Source organism: Lynx rufus, unplaced genomic scaffold (assembly GCF_022079265.1).
Source record: "Lynx rufus isolate CCGP_SWC_20201006 ecotype Redwood Valley unplaced genomic scaffold, mLynRuf1.p SCAF_3, whole genome shotgun sequence".
Lineage (NCBI taxonomy): Eukaryota > Metazoa > Chordata > Mammalia > Carnivora > Felidae > Lynx > Lynx rufus.
The window spans coordinates 178,994,614-179,012,368 of NW_025814845.1; the positions used below are offsets into that span (position 1 = coordinate 178,994,614).

At 36.0% G+C, this 17,755-nt stretch overlaps 1 protein-coding gene across 1 annotated transcript in view; it reads right to left on the bottom strand.

Moving 5' to 3' along the window:
- Positions 1-17,755, bottom strand: part of SGCZ (sarcoglycan zeta) — a 1,101,292-nt gene that overhangs the window by 759,806 nt on the left and 323,731 nt on the right. The gene's annotated exons all lie outside the window — the stretch shown is intronic.

The window sequence follows — 17,755 nt, forward strand, 5'->3', positions numbered from 1 at the left end:
ATGGCAGTGAGGAACCTGATGATCTCCCTCTCTGAAACAATAAAAATATGGGCAAAACAACTACTATGAACCATTTCCAAACTCCAGTAATTAACAAAAGCCACAGAACAAATAAACCAAATCATCTATTCAAAAGAAACTACTGAACCTAAGACAGAAGATCTCTGTTGTTTTAACTTGGGATTATTCTCATCTCCTCCTCTTAGCTCAGTGGTGTGGCAGTCAAAAGCTGGCAGCATTTACAGACAGTGGAGACATCTAACCACCTTAGAAACTCTGGTAAAAGCCCCATCCCCAGGGCACACTTGATACTTTGTCCGAACCCTTGGATCTCTGTGGAACGCACAAATATGCAGAAATAAAACAGCACACTCCTCAATAACCATTAAGTCCAAGAAGAAATCACAAAGGGGGAAAAAAATGCTTTGAGATAAATGAAGGCAACAACACAACATTCTAAAACTTACAGGGTTCAGGTAAAATTGTGCATGGAGGGAAATTTATAACTGTAAATGCCTGCATTAAAAAGAAAGAGGGGCATCTGGGTGACTCAGTAAGTGAAGCTTCCGACTTCGGCTCAGGTCATGATCTCACAGTTCACAAGTTCAAGCCCCGCGTTGGGCTCTGTGCTGACAGCTCAGAGCCTGGAGTCTGCTTCAGATTCTGTGTCGTCTTCTCTTTCTCTGCCCCTCCCCCACTCTCACTCTGTCTCTCTCTCTCAAAAATAAATAAAACATAAAAAATTAAAAAAAAAAAAGAAAGAGAAAGAGAAAGCTCCAACCAACATCTTAAACGTGGGGACCTAATCTTCCATTTTGAGAAACTAGGAAAATAATGCCAACTTAACCCACACAAACAGAAGGAAGGAAATAACTAAGATTAGAAATAAATGAAATAATGAGCAGAGTAACAGATAAAATCAATAAGACCAGAAGTTAGTTCTTTGAAGAAATCAAAAACTCCCTATACACCATCAATGAGCAACCTGAATATAAGATATAAAAACAGATTCTTAACTGATAATAATGGGAAGAATAAAATACATAATAAGTTTATGAAAGAAGTATAAGACTTCTGAAAGTACAAGTCTTTCAATACTCTGAAAACTACAAAAATTGAAAGAAATTAAAGGTTACTAAATAACTGGAAATCTACAACATGATAATGCAAAAGAAGACTTCACATTGGTAAGATGACAATACTCCCCAGATTGACCTACCAAGTCAACATGATCACTTTCAGAATACCAGTGTTTTTTTTTCTTTTTTTAGCAGATATTTACATGCTGATCTAAAATGCATATGAAAATACATGACACCAAAATAGCCAAAACCTTCCTGAAAAAGAACAAAGTTGGAGGACTCATACTTCTCAATTCTGAAACTCAGTGCAAAGTTACAGTAATAAATACATTATGATATTTCAGAGAAATAAACCCATACATGCACAGTCAGTTGACATATACAGTCACTTGATTTGGATGAGGCTGCCAAGAAAGTTTAAAAGGAAAAGTAGAGTCATTCAAAAAATGCTGCTAGAACAGTATTTGCTGGATAACCACATGTAAAAGAATTTGAAGTCCTACCTCACACTACACACAAAAATTAATTCAAATGCATCCTAGACTGTAAGAGCTAAAACTGTATTATAACTCCTAGAAGAACAAATATGAATTGATTTTTGTGATCTTGGTTAGGCAATGATTTCTTAGTTGTGATACACAAGGTAGAAGTAATAAAATAAAAACAGATAAATTAACTTCATAAAATCAAACAAAAAAGTTTACGTGTCAAGGACACCACCAATAAAGTGAAAAGGCAATCCGTAGAATAAGACTATTTGCTAATCATATATATGACCAAGAATTTTTATACAAAACACATAAAGAACTCTATCACTCAACAACAAAAGGACATAACCCCATTAAAAAATGAACAAAGGAACTGAATAGACACTTTTCCAAAGAAAATATACACTCAATAAATACATACAGTGATGCTTAACATCATTAATCATTAGGGAAATGCAAGTCAAAAGCACAGTAAGATAGTACATCATGTCTACAAGAATGGCTAAAATAGGAGAGGAAGAAGTGTTGGTGAGAAAACGGGACCCTCATAAACTGCTTGTGGGAATGTAAAATGCTGCCACTTTGGAAAGCAGTTCCTCAAAATACTAAATATAGAGTTACCATATGATCCAACACATATATTTCTAAAGGAATAGAAAACAGAGGCAACACAGAAACCTGTGCGTGAATTCCATAGTACAGCTACAGATAATAGGAAAAAGTGGAAACCACTTAAATGTTCATCAGTTTAATAAGCAGATAAATAATGTGATATAGCCAAAGAATGGAATATTATTGAGCCACAAAAAGGGGCACCTGGGTGGCTCAGTCGGTTAAGTGTCTGACTCTTGATTTCGACTCAGGTCATGACTTCACAGTTCATGAGATTGAACTCTGTGCTGACAGTGCAGAGCCTGCTTGGGCTTCTCTCTCCCCCTCCCTCTCTCTCTCTTTCTCTGCCTCTAAATAAATAAACAATCTTAAAAAAAAAATAAATGTAGTACTGATACATGCTATAACATAGATGAATTTTGAAAATACTATGTTGAGTGACAGAGGGCAATTACAAAATTTAATGCAAAATTGTATTAAATGCAATTAATATTTTGTATTAATCCATTTATAGGAAATGTCCAGAACAAGCAAATCCATGGAAAGAGAAAATAAATTAGATTTTTGTGACAATGGCACAACTTGTAAAATATACCAAAACCCACTGAATGAATACTTTAAATGAGTGAATTTTATGGTATAGGAAATATATCTAAAAAAAAAAAAAAAAAAGGAAGGAAGGAAGGAAGGAAGGAAGGAAGGAAAAGAGATACATCTTAGCAAAGTTGTCAGAAAAAAAAAAGTATTCCTTCTGGTCATTTAAAAAAAATTTTAAAGTTATACAACGTAGCAGTAAACTTACTGACACAAATATTGAATAACTTATTTGCTCTGAAATAACCAACTGAAAAATAATTAAGAGAAAGAGAAAAAGAAATATCAAGAGTTAGGCAAGAGAATGTTTTCAACAAAGAAAAGACAAGAGGTAGTAGATGACATTTGTTAACATGTACTGTCCTCAGGCACCTCCCCAGACAGACACTCTCTCCCCTGCAATAGAATTGTGACCAAGCAGAGAGCACTCGACAAGTTCTACTGATGTTTCTCTGGGGCCAGAGATGGACAGCGGACCTACCATTCTACTGGAGAGCCTTTATTTAGGTCCATTTGAGTAGATAATATTATAGTTACATTTTAGTGTCTAAACCCATTATCTAATGTGTTAACGTGATCTAAGCACTTCTGAAAATTCAAATTGCTTCTGAATCCTAAGAATTGCTTAGACTTTATTTCCAAGTAGGCATCTGATCTGTATTCCTTCATATATTCCATTTTTTAAAATAAATTTCTGGCCTTTATTATCTACAAAAACATTTTAAAATAAAAGAATTAAGATTCTAAAGATACAAAAATACTAGTTTTCTATCATGTTGATCTGTGAGAACGTTCTCTTTTGCCATCAAATGTCAAACACAGAGGTGTAGATTCTATTTTAATTAATCCAGCTGAGTTTTGGTTTTGTTTTTTTTTTAATATTTATTTTTGGGAGAGAGAGTGGGAGCGGAGGAAGGGCAGAGAGAGAGAGAGAGAGAGAGGGAGACACAGAATCGGAAGGAGGATCCAGGCTCTGAGCTGTCAGCACAGAGGTGGATGCGGGGCTTGAACTCACAAACCACAAGATCATGACCTGAGCTGAAATCAGAAGCTTAACCGACTGAGCCACCCAGGCGCTCCAATCCATCTGAGTTCTTAAGGCCAAATTAGTTTTACAATTCAAGCTTCCAAAGCATTTCTTTTCTTATAAAATCAACTGATATATTTCTTATAGGACAAATGATAATGAGAAATTGATATTCTGGTCATTTGAATAGTTCTGATGAATCTCTAGGCCTTCTCAGTTATTATTAACACTTAAACACTTTTTGATTTTCCAATGCAAATGTGGAAATAGGGATCTTTGGTAAACTAGTGCTATTCTGAATTGGGCTGTACTGAGACAGAGTTTGTATTCGATCAAACAAGACAGACAGGGCTAAGAATCTTTTCTCCTAAGTGAACAACCTGGAGGTTCCACATGTGAGGCAGATGAGCTGTTGTGGAATACGTTTCCCTCTTCCCATGAGAGTCCTGGAGAAGTAGAAACTTTAAAGCCCTTCCTTTGGAGGCAGACACAGGTTTTCACTTGAAAGCCAAAGTAAGACATTCTCTTCTTCTCTTTTTCTTTCTCCTCCCCCCCCCCCCCCGTTTTTAGTACTAACATCAAAGATACAAATTGGTACTGACTATTCAAAATCTTTCTAATAGTTTTCTATTTTAAGAACCTGCCATGTTTTATACAAATGCCTCTAATTTTTCCACGTTGTGCAGATATTCAAGTTAAAATAAAATTAACAACTATGACAAGAAAATAGGAGTTATTTGAATAAAAGACAAAGTGGTTGTGATACAGTTTGCCCTTGGCCTGTATTCTCTGATGTGTGACTGGCTGGGGAGGAAATGAAGCGGCCTATATACAGTATTTAAGTTGAATGTTAATATCTTCCCAAATGATTCAGCAGTGTTAAGGATACTGTTGACTTAAGAAATGTATGCATATGGAATAACTTTCAGAACAGCTTATGTCAAGATCTATAAGAGGAACAGAGCAACGGAGTCTATAATGAGAATGATTCCCGTGGTGTCCAAGAGGCAAGCACTAAATAAAGAATGGCAAAGGCAATGAAACACAAATCACCCGAGCTTAAGGAGAAAATAGCGGTAACGAGAAAAGGAATGTGATTTCTACATCAGAGCAAGGGAAAACAGTTTGGAGAAATAGTTTGGACAGCTAACATGAATCCATTAGTGCAGGCAGTACTATGGAAGGGTGACTGAATTCTTACAATTCATTTATGTATTTCCACAAATACATAATTTTTAATTACATATTTTTAATTACACCGGTATGAAAGTTTTAAAGCATTTCATGGCTAAAAGTGAATATATTACTTAAAAATTAACCATAGAATTAGAAAACAAAAAACTGTTAAGATCACTGTCAAAATATGCATAACTGGCTAATACGCTCTTTCATATTCCAAAAAGTGAAACACACTTCGGGGAGACCTTTCCTGATTACAACAGATTGCTCTGACCTAAAGGTTTCTTAAAAATCACATACTGGTAGAGGCTATGTCAGTATATATACAATATATCTATATACACACACACATTACTGTATAAACAGTTACTTGTTGCATTGATGGCCTTTCTAGTTTCCTTTGCTGTTCCCAAAGGGCCCAGTGTACTGTGTACATTCGATGTCCCTCCCTGCAGACCACTAAATTCTGATTCAGATGTGTGGATGTACTTAGATTCCAAATACTTCATTAAATTGCACTTCTATAACATCCCTGCCCCACCTATCAATGTGGGATTATCTCCCAATTTAGGTAAGAGCGCAAAATATGGAGTCAGAGTCTTAGTTCAAGTTCTATTATTTATTAAGTGTGTGTGACCTTGACATTATCATTTACCCTCTTTGAACCCCAGTTTCACTATATTTAATGGAATAGTGCCTTCAACTTAAAAAAAATGAATGAAAATACAGTTTTCATGATATTATGCACATATTGTTTCTTTTACAGATGGATTATTTTATAAATGGGTTAATCATAATCATTTAGTGGCATAGCATCATTATCAATTAGCATGCAGTCTTTTATTTGTATTTACCTTAAATAGACATTATATTTCCTTTTGTTCTATTCCTAATTTCATTCTCTCCTCCATACACCCTGTCACTTGTTGAATTCTCCAGGAAACAGACTAAGACAGAATTTAATAGGTGGGATGTTCATGGACAAGGTGGGGGAATCCCATGGAAGAGTGGGGAAGCAAGTTTAAGCAGAGGGAGGACTACAACTGTGAAACAGGCCACATCAGCCTCAGCCAACCTCAACGGGAGCTCTGGAGTTTGTAATGGCCCCTGAGTTGTCCTGCATTGGCCAAGTGGCCAGTCTCAGTGTGTCACTGGGAGTGACATCTTGGGCAAGTGGCTTTCTGCAGCTGACACAGTCCCTAAAGGGACCGACAGTTGGAGGTCCATCTGCTCACAACTTTCCCAGAAACTGGAGAGCTAAGTCGTTCCTTGAGGGAACATTTGGGTAGCATGTGAGTATCCACCATAGTCTCCAAATTTTATACATTACAAATATAAAAAGTATTGCGTTGGACATTTTGTTTTTTTGTCTATTTTGCCTTCAAAGTGTCTATCAGATTTATCCATGCTGACAGCTGTAGACCTGGTTATTATAAAATTATTTTCCACACTTCCTTCTGTATAATCAGATAAATGTTGCTGGTGTAACATCAGACACCACCCTAACACATTTATCGTTGCTGTGGAGAGGAGATACTATTAAAGCACATCAGTCTGTTGTACACATACTGATTAAGTCCTTGACTCAATTAACCAGTGCTCAGAGGGGAAATTCTGCCACTCCAGTTTATTCTGAGTATTGCCCAATAGCTGTATTTCTTTCCCTAAGCCCTCTTGTTGGGATGAGACCGATTTCGTCCCAGACATGGCACCACTCCTTCCAAGGCTTTCTTCAGTTGTACTCTCAGGTTACCTATCTCCAGTCCCACTTAGTTTGGGTTTTTTCTGCTTTCTTACCTGTCTTCACAACTGCAGCGTCAGCATCACCTGGAGTCAGGGCCACCTTTATAAATTCTCTTCCCCCAGAATGTAACCGAATATATGACAGAGAGCAAGTGTATAATAATTATGGATTCTTAATTTTTCAGTAGTTCTAATTGTATTGATTGTATCTCCTTTTGTATCTGTGTAAATTATATATAATTTTAAATAAATGGGATCACGACTCAATTTTTTTTAAAAATTATTTTTACCATTTTTGGAAAGAAATTACAAAAAGATTAATGCTTACCTAGCTTCTTGTCCTTATTTCTGATTTCCCAATTCAGAGGTAAACTCCTTCTCATTTTAGATACTATCTTTCAAACTACAGTTGACCTTTGAGCCCCCCACAACCCCAATCAAAAATCCATGTATAGCTTTTGATTACCCCAAAACTTAACTATGAATACCTACTGCTGTCTGGCAGCCTTACTGATACAAAGTCAAGTAGTACACATTTTGATTATTATATGTATTACATACTGCATCCTTACAGCAAAGGTAGAAAAAAATGTTAAGAAAATAAAATATATTTATAGTATTGTACTCTTTTATTTTAAAAAAAATCATGTGTAAATGGAACTGCACAGTTCAAACCAAAGGTGCTCAAGGGTCAACTGTATTTCATGTTCTGACATGGAGTAGGAAGTCTATGAGCCTCCCTCGTCTCATTGTTGGCCTATGTGTAAATCACAGAGCACAAGGTATGAACCAGAAGGAAGCTCCTCCTATGCGTCTCACCTTGGAATCCTGGGCTGTTAAGGGGTTCCTGAGTGGCCATGGCAGGGTGAGAGACTGCAGAGAAGGTAAAACTCCGAACTCACCCCAATTTATGCTTTGATCATACTAAGTATCATTCGTAAAATATCTAGAATATTTTTTAAATGGGCTTCCCTGCTAGAGTGAGACAGAGAGAGAGAAAGAGAGGCAGAGAAAGTGAGAGAAAGGGAGATGAGAATTACTCATCTAATTCTTCTCTGATTGATTGAGATACACAGGCCCAGAATGGAATTCCCTTGTCCAACATCCAATAATGTTCTCCTACTTCACATTCTTCTCTCTGTACTCTTTCAAAGCTAGTTATTAATGGTTGTTTGATTACGAGTTTTAGTAGCCTTGTGTCTTCTGAAATCTTACCCAGGCTCCGTTTACAGACTTCAGCTCCCACCAGTCTATACTGTGGTTTTGATGTGGCCTCAAGTCCAGCCATATTCCTCATAGCTACCCTTGTTTGCATCCTGGTTTTAGTTTCAGTTTTTACTAATAGTAGTCTTCTTTGTTGTTTCTGCCCTATCTTCAAATGTCACAGGCATTGACAAAGCATGCATCTGAAGGAAGGTTAGGAGAAGTATAAGGATGGAAACACTGATACCTTACTTACTATATATTTAGAATAGCAATCAAGTAATAGGATATTGAATTGTAATGGAGCCAATCATTTGTTTTGTCATCCCTAAATTTCATATGGGGAGTTTAGCATAAACTAATTACTCTTGATGATTATTTGACAGATTAGTTTCAAAGACTATGGAAAGAGATAATTTGAAGCATCAGACTGAATAAACAATCACTATGTTTCTCTAAGACTCTGATTAATTCTAAATATAAATGTCTTATTTAGAATGCATTGCACTGGATATATGCAAAGCACATCCTTCCCTTAATGCCAAAAATTTTTTCCAAACCTGTCATGTTTTTGAAGTACCTTATTGGCCTGAGTCTATTGTAAGGTTTATATAGATATTGAGTTAAGAACCAATGTTACACAATTTGTATTAATGCACTCACAATAATTATTTCTATGTTAGTATAAAGCACATGAACTGATTTTTTTCTTTATGTAATAAACTATAAATAAATAGGATTTTTATTCTTATTCATTTTCCTTCTTAGTGGGTGGATGATAACTAACATATACTGGATGTCTATTTTAGACTAGACATTTTGCATATATTAAAGTTTCCTACAAAGTAAACCTAAATCAAAATTAGAAACAGTATTATATTCATGATTTTTAAAGATTCCTCTGCTTGCAGAAAAAAATGATGGGTAACTCCTAAATGTACCTGATACCAAAGATATAAAGACTTAGGATTCACTTACTTATAAAAAAAAATAATAATAAAAAAAAATAATTAGGCATTTAGCATACTGCATAAGAATTCATCCATTTTAGTACATATTTTTTTTAATTTTTTAACATGTTTATTTTTGAGAGGGAGAGAGCCTGAGCGAGAGAGAGGGAGCGGGCAGACAAGAGGGAGCGGGCAGACAGATGGAGGGGCAGAAGCCAAAGCAGGCTCCAGGCTCTGAGCTGTCAGCACAGAGCCCCACGCAGTGCTTGAACTCAGGAGCTGTAAGATCATGACCTGAGCCGAAGTTGGACACTTAACCAAATGAGCTACCCAGGCACCCCTCATTTTTAGAATACTTTTACATCGTATTTTATGTTACAAAGTCCCCAAATCGCAATACATCTAATATTAACAGAAAACCAGAGTTACCTCTCCCTACCTGTCTCCCCTCCTTTAAGCCAGTCCTCTTGGTTTCAATCACATTGAAGTCACTATTGTTCCACACATACACAGGTTCCTTTGTTCATTCACTCTCTCTCAGTTGTACCTTGCTTGTGCACAAACTTTCTTCTGAAAGTCTACATCATTCTCCACCCACTGCCAGGACTTTTCTCTACCTTAGTGAATTCGTAATTGTATTTTATTTTGCCACTCAAACATCAGACCTTTCTGGAGAAGCCTCCACTGACTCCTTCACTGAAAATCCCATCCCAGGCAGAATTAAGTGTGGCTCCAATAGATTTTCATAACTGAAATCTCCTTATAGCTCCACTTTGTACCATTTATCATTCTCTATTTAATATGTTCATGTGCTTCTATGTTTCCAAATTGGTTCAGTTATCCCCTTGAAGAAAGGGACATATGTAGTCTTAACCCAGCATCATGTCCTCAGCACGCAGCACAGTGCTAGATTTGTCATGGGTACTTGGTGTTGTGGGGTTAATGAATGCTTGTATAGTTGTGGATGGTGTATTACATTCTCCGTCTATTTGTTATGCCTATGTGCTAATACCACTTTTACTTGTAATGTCAGGGCTCTTTAGTATAATCATTGGGTATGACACATCAAATATATGCTGTCATGCAAAGTGTGTAATTACTTGGGTTGGACCCCTCTTTGATTGAAAAATTTTCAAAATATGAGTGATCTCATTCTCAGTAGTTCAGCTAGATGGGATCACCATGTCCCCTCCCTCTCTGCCACTTGCTTGAACCTCTCTCACAGCCTGCATTACAATGCCTTGTAGTTGGCACAATGTGCCCTTGCTCCCTTACATTAGGCCTTCAAAGCGGGAGAGGGTCTTTTTCATCTTTACCTTCTCCGTGGTGCTGGGCACACAGAAGACGCGCAGCAACCCTAAGAAGGAATTGGTACACAATTCGCCCAAGTCCAACTCAATTCCAGGTATTTGTTATAACCGTCTTTTTTAAAGAGTTATAGAATTTTGGGGGGGGGATTTGTTGTTGCTGTTTTTTTCTGATGAAAGAAGTAATGTAAACTCACTGTAGAAGATTTGGAAAGCACAGAAAAATATAAAGAAAACAAACGTCACCCATACAATTGAGATCAATATATGTTATAATTGCAGCACATTTCCATCCAGTCTGTCTTCCTCAACCATAGATGGCTTTATGTCATATAAATTATTTTGTACTTAGCCTTTTTACTTCATGTACAGTGTATTACTTTTGTCATTACAAATTTTTTGACCACATAGTATTCTACCCCGTGAATGCCCACAGCTTAACACTGTCTGTTGAAAACCATTTATGATTTTTCACAACAATTTTGCACTATTTCTGTGACTAATTATTGAGGGCTTATAATGTACCAGGTATTGTTTTACACGCTGGAATACAGCAGAGAAGAACTGACAAAACTCCCTGCCCTCATAGAACTTACATACTAGCAGAAGAGACAAAAAAGAAATAGGATAAAATAACATGCTACATTACGTAATAATGAATACCGAGGGAGAAAAATACAACAGAGCTGTGGAAAAGAAAAGTACAGGGGGGTCACACATTAAGGCTGAGGTGGCCGGAAAAGGCCTCATGAGAAAAAATTTGAGTAAAGAGCTCAAGGAAGTGAGGGAATAAAATCATCCTGAAATGGGGTGGGGTTGGAGAAGGGGGAAGATTGTTCCAGAACAAAGTGTAAGCACACAACGCTCAGAAAGAGGGTTTAAGTCACACTGACTGAGGAGGGAAGTAGATAAAGAATCCAAAGGTCATCAATTTTAGGCCTTTCAGACCAATGAAACTGCTTGCCTTCTACTCTAAATGAGTTGTGAAGTCTCCGGATGTTTTGAGTAGATCAACAGCATGATACAACTAGTTTAACAGGATAACTCTGGCCTCTGGGTTGAAACAGACTGAAAGGGACAAGTCAGATACTGAAATGCCAACTGGGAAGCGACTGTAACACAAGCAGTACGGGCACAAGGACTTGGGCCAGTGTTGCAATGAAGGAAAAGAGAATCAATTGCAGAACTTATTATTAGATCAGATGTGCGGTATAAGAGAATAAAATGGGTCAAGGATGATGTCACAATTTTTGGCTTGAGCAGCTGGAAGAAGATGCCATTTCGTGCAATGGAACAGAATGCTAGAAGAACAGGTTGAGGGTCAAGGCCATGTCCATTTTCCATATCCTTAGGTTAGGTATCTAAGTGAAGATGTCAATTAGACAGCTGAATGTACAAATTTGGAATTCAAAGAAGTCCTGACCAGAGATGTAAATTTGGGTGTCCTCAGCATAGAGATTATATTTAAAATAGAACATTCTCATGCATAAATCTTTATTTAGACTTCTCATCATTTTCTTTCCATAGATAATCGTACATCAGGAATTATATAAATTATTGTCCCCAAGACACTGTGACAATTTAAGCTTTCTGCAGGCACTGTCATTTTGCATCTTTCGATATGCTAATTTAAAGAACAAAATATATGTATTTTGTACACCCTTATTTTGCATTACTTTGATTATTGGTGAAGATATTCTCGACTTAGAAACTAAAATGGAAGCAAGATTCCATCAAAAAACAGCAAAATCTACAAAAGTATGCATGTTTGTACACAGCCACACATCATTTTGTAATATGTAAAATATTAGAATTTGGAAGAATAAATAGGCAAAAAATTGACTAGTATAGAACATTAACCCTATTAAATATCTAGTCATATGGAGAAACAAAAATAAATAAATTAGTATAATACTGGCCCCAAAAACAAACAGACAATTTTACAGACATGCCATTGTACTTATTTAAATTAGTACATGACAAAAGAGGGATCACAAACTAGAAGATAACAAGAGACAGTCAATATATACTGTATTACTATTCTATTTGAAGAAAAAAATAGTTTTTCTCCTTGTTTCCTGCTGAATACAACAGAAAATACATACATCACTGAAATAATTAATTATGTAAAAATCTACCCATATTTTTAAAAACTAAAAGTTTGAGAATGTCCTAATTTTAATCAAGAAAATAAGTTTATAAACTTAAGTGGAGGAAACTACAAGATTTTTTTTAAAAACTCTGTATATAGGTACACAATATTAACTGGCCAACAAACAGATGAGAAAACAGTTGTGACAAGTAAGACAGTAAACAGTTAATAATCTCAATAATTAAAGCTCTTATCAATTCCCTAGAAAAGCATGCAGACCCTTAACAGAAATTTTACAAAATATAAAGAGGGCATCATAATTTCTTAAAGAGTGAGCAACACCTACAACAGTGACCTTTTCCTTAAGTGAGAAAAGATATTAATTGGTAAGATTAGAGGACATAGTCTTGCGAGTGGGGTAAATGACTGATTAGTAGACGTGCATACCAGAATGAAAGGTACTCTTTGGCCAAACATGATTTCATCATAATATCTAGCTCTCAGTTTTGTGTCCATACATGAACCTCACCACCTTTTGCTAACCTTTCCTGCACTTAGTCAGTGACTATTTTCACTATTTCCATCACTATTTCAGTGACTATTTTAAACAGTTGTCTGATTGGATTAAAAGGATGAAGGAACATAGTGGAAGAATAAATATAGAAAGTATACATATCATTTATGAGCAAAAATACACAGAAGCTAACAATAAAATTCCTTACTGTGATCCTAATAGAGTTCTTGAGATAAATCTATATAAATCACTGAGCTAAAGAACTGATTCCTTCCAAATTAGTGCATATTAAGTTACCTCAATGTTTGTAATGAAGAAAAAGACTATTAAACTACCAATTCTATTCCATTTTATAAAGCATGTTTTTGTCCTGCTACTGAAACCCAGGGTCTATATTCTTAACATTTCTATTTCTTAAAATCATACAACTTTAATGCAACACTTCATGTAATAGAGAAATAAGGATGGTTTTCCCTCAGATTGTTTTAACATGTTGTGACGGATATGCCTTAAATTATCACCTTACATGATACAGTATACCGCTATATGACCATTCCTCTTTAATAAAACATGGTGCACATTTCAAATAATCATCTAATAGGATTCAAAATATTATCTAGTCTATGTGTCTATAGGCCTATGATCAAGGAGTACTCAAATTAGCATGGCTTTCTGGATCTCCCCAATCCCTTTCCCCTACCTCCAACAATTTCCCTCAAAATGTTTATAATAAGTATGATACTCCTAGAATCTATTGCAGACTCTGGCTTCTATTTAAACCATTTCATTTCATACTCTCTCTGACTCAAAGAAAAAAATGCCAACAGTACAATATATCACCATAATATGAATGTGTGGTATTGAGACAAGAAACTATTTTTGAATTCCACCCCCTCAGCTTTCTTTCCCAAGCTCATCTCCTCTTTATCTAGGAAGTAATGAAAAAACACACACACACACACGAAAATCCTGTAAAAAATACTTTGCCTTTTATAAAAAATTCTGTTTAAATAATGTTCTCATTCTTAATTTTGTATAGAGAAGAAACTAATAGGGCAATTCTGAGGATGCAGAGTGCATATAATTTCCTTCATATTAATTTATTATGCTAATATTACTTCAGATGCATACACCAAGCCACTAAGGAAAGTGGGAGTATGGTTAAGGAGTGGGAGATTGGGCAAGCGACTTCACCCAGGTTTCTTATCTATCAAATGATGAGAATAACGTTTGCTCTATGAATTACATATTCTTGAAATGTGCACCAACCAAGCAAAATTTGTGAAAATGCTCTCAAGATAAAGGTTAACAAATAATATTAATATATACATTCCAAATAAGTGTAATATTTTCCATCAGAAACTATATCAAATTAATTGCCATCTGAATTTAGGTAAAAGTTTTATCTTACAGTTCCCAGGCAATTTCAGAATTCTTTAAAGATTGTATCAATGCCTTCCCAAGGCCCTGTCCTTTATTAGACAGCGTTCCCAAACATACCTTGGGACTTCAATTAACGTAACATGCGTCCTCGAGATGCATTTCCTGAGCACAAGGTATAACATGCCTCATATTCCCCTTTGATGTTTCTCTCAGTCAAAAGCATGATGCACCAAAGTAAATAAAAGTGAGCTCACTGCATTGACATGGAAATTGCCTTTCTTCTGGGTAGCTGATTTCTTTGAGATAAAAGTGTAAAAAAGGACTCTGTAACATTAAAAACAGCAGCCTGGAAATCCTGGCAACCATGAAAAATGTATACCACTCTTTAGAAAAAGCCAAAGTTCTCTTTTTTTTTTATTTTTGTAAAAACAAAGTTAAATGTTTTTTTCTTAACAGGTTATCATTCAAAATATTTTTTAGTTTTTTTTTTTAACTTTTTAAATGTTTATTTCTTTTTGAGAGAGAAAGAGACATAGCAAGAGCAGGAAAAGGGCAGAGAAAGAGGGAGACAGAATCCAAAGTAGGCTCCAGGCTCTGAGCTGTCAGCACAGAGCCCGATGGGGGGCCTGAACTCATAGACCCCAAGATCATGACCTGAGCTGAAGTCAGACATTTAACTGACTGAGCCATCCAGGCATCCCTATCATTCAAATTATTATTGATATACACATATTATTAGGTTTTAGACACTTGAGGAAAAATAATCATGGGGCAGAAAGGCTTGTTTCCACATAAAACTGCCTTGAAACTCACTAAAACAAAAATTATGATAAATTTTTAACAGTTTTATAGCAAATTAGGAAACCCGGTCATCACCATCAAAGAAGTAATGCCCTAACACCACCAAATGCTGAGAATATAGAGCAGCAGGAACTCTCATTCACTGCTCATGGAAATGTAAAATGTCACAGCCACTTTAGAAGACAACTTGGAGGTTTTTTTTGTTTTTTTTTTTTTTTTTATAAAACTAAACATACTCTTAGGGTGCGATCCAGCAATCACACTCCTTGGTGTTTGCCCAAAGGAGCTGAAAACTTATGTCCACACAAAAGCCTGCACGCAGATGTTTATAGCAGCTTTATTCCTAACTGCCAAAACTTAGAAGCAGCCAAGATATTCTTCAGTAGGTCCTACAGACTGAAAGTTGTGTCCTCTCACCATTCCGATGTTGACCTCTAACCCCCAGTGTGACGGTACTAGGAGGTGGGGTGTTTGGGAGATGATTAGGTCATGAAGGCAGAACCCTCATGAATAGGATTAGTGCTTTCATAGAAGAGGCCCCAGTGAGGTCTCTTGCCCCTTCTGCCATGTGAAGACATAGCAAAACAAAACAAACAGCAAAACAAATAAAAAACAAAAACAAATCCCAGCCATTTATTTACCAAGAAACAGATCCTCATCAGACACTGATTTCACCTGTGCCTTGACCTTGGACTTTCCAGCCTTCTGACTGTGAGAAATAAATTTGTTGTTTATAGGCCTCCTAGTCTCTGGAACATAGAGAACAGTCTAGCAGCCATAACAGACTAAGACAGTAGGTGAATAAATGAACTGTGATACATCCAGATAATGGAATATTATTCAGTGCTAAAAATAAATGGGTTACCAAGCCATGAAAAGACATGGAGGAAACAAATGTATACCACTAAGTGAAAGAAGCCAATTTCAAAAGGCTACCTGCTGTGTGATTCCAGTTATATGACATTCTGGAAAAGGTAGAACTATGAAGATAATAAAAAGCTGTGTGGTTGCTGGGGTTTGGGGATGAAGACAGATGAACAGGTAGAGGACAGAGGATTCTTAGGGTCATGAATCTATGTGTATGATATTTTAATTTTGGATAAATGTAATTATATATTTTGTGAAAACCTACAGAACATTAAACTCTAAAAGTGAACCACTCTGGCAGGTAACATTGATAATGGGGCAGCTATGCGTGTGTTGGGGGCAGGTACTATATGAGAAATCTGTGTATCTTCTGGTCAATTTTGCAGAAAAACTGCTCTAAAAAATAAAATCCTGAATGAAACATAATTAATGCCTGTGAATCACTTTCTTTCTCTAGTGAATTTTATTCATCTCACCCTTAAAATGGAAAGTTTGAACTAGTTGATCTCTTTGTCTCCCTTCCAAATCTAACACTCTGTGGTTTTAAAATGAGGATATGATTAGGCAGTGATTAGAGACAGTACCTACACCACAAACAAAAGCTGCTAAACCAATGACCAAAGACAACGAAGTAATTCTTCCATACAGTCCACATGATTGGCAGAATAATGGCAAGGTAAAGCCGACTATGTACATGTGACTGAGTTAAGGACCCTGAGATAGGTTTTTCTGGATTATCCAGATGGGCCTAACCTAATCACAGGGGTCCATAAACATGGGAAACCTATCCCGTGTGTGGTCAGAGAAAGATACGGACTACAGAGATAAGGTCAGAGAGGTGTGTGGAGGGAGGGGGCTAAAAGCCAAGGAACGTGGATGGCTTACAGAAGTGGGAAAAGGCAAGAAAATGGATTCTTTCCTGAAGCCTCCAGAAATTAAACAACCCTGCCACCAACTTGGATTTAACCCAGGGAGAGCCCCATCAAACCTCTGAACAGTAAGATAATAACTTTATATTGTTTTAAACCACAAAAGAGTGGCAATTTGTTAAAGCAGCCATAGAAATTAATATAGCCCCCCAAAAGTAACAAATATGTTTTCTCTTTTCAGAAGAAATGGAATTATATTGCAACAGTATTTATGCTAGATTGTGAATAATTAGCTACTAGCTTCTATGTGATCTCCATAATTTTGGGAATTTTTCATAAATCTTGATAAATATTGCTATAGTTTATCAGGGATCCAATACTGAGTCTCAGGAAAGAGAGATTATAAACTATGTTGATAAGTGCTCATGACCTTCCTTACCTATGATCACTATAAATTACCAATGTCACACAGCATTTTAAACAACATGTAAATAATCATGTCCCTGTTTCACGATTTGGAGAAAACACCACTCACTAATAATCATCTCTTCACAACATTTTGATATTTTTAAACGGTGTCAAAAGTCTAAAGTGCCAACTTTATTTAGTAACTTCAGCTTTATTTATGCTTTATTATTCCAGCATAAGACGGTTCTCTCAATTCTTTCTTCTATACTGTTTGCAATACTCTTAAACTAGGGAGGAATCGATACTGTATCAGAAAGAACTGTTAAATGGCTTGAGTTTTACTTTAAATACAACTCAATACCCTCACTGAAAAAAATGGGAAATATTTAACTTAATAAACATAGATGTATAAAGCTTAATTTTATGACACACATCTGAGTTTTAAGATACCAAAAAAATTCAAGTACAAAACATTAAGTATAAAAAAAAGTACTACCATCCTACATTACTTTGATATTATTTTTTTTAATTCCCTATTAGTTTTTAAATAAAGAACTGCCTTGACAAGTTAACTACAATTAAATGAATATCTCTCTCACAACTTCTCTTGGCTGTCTTTGGAAGAGCACACTTCAA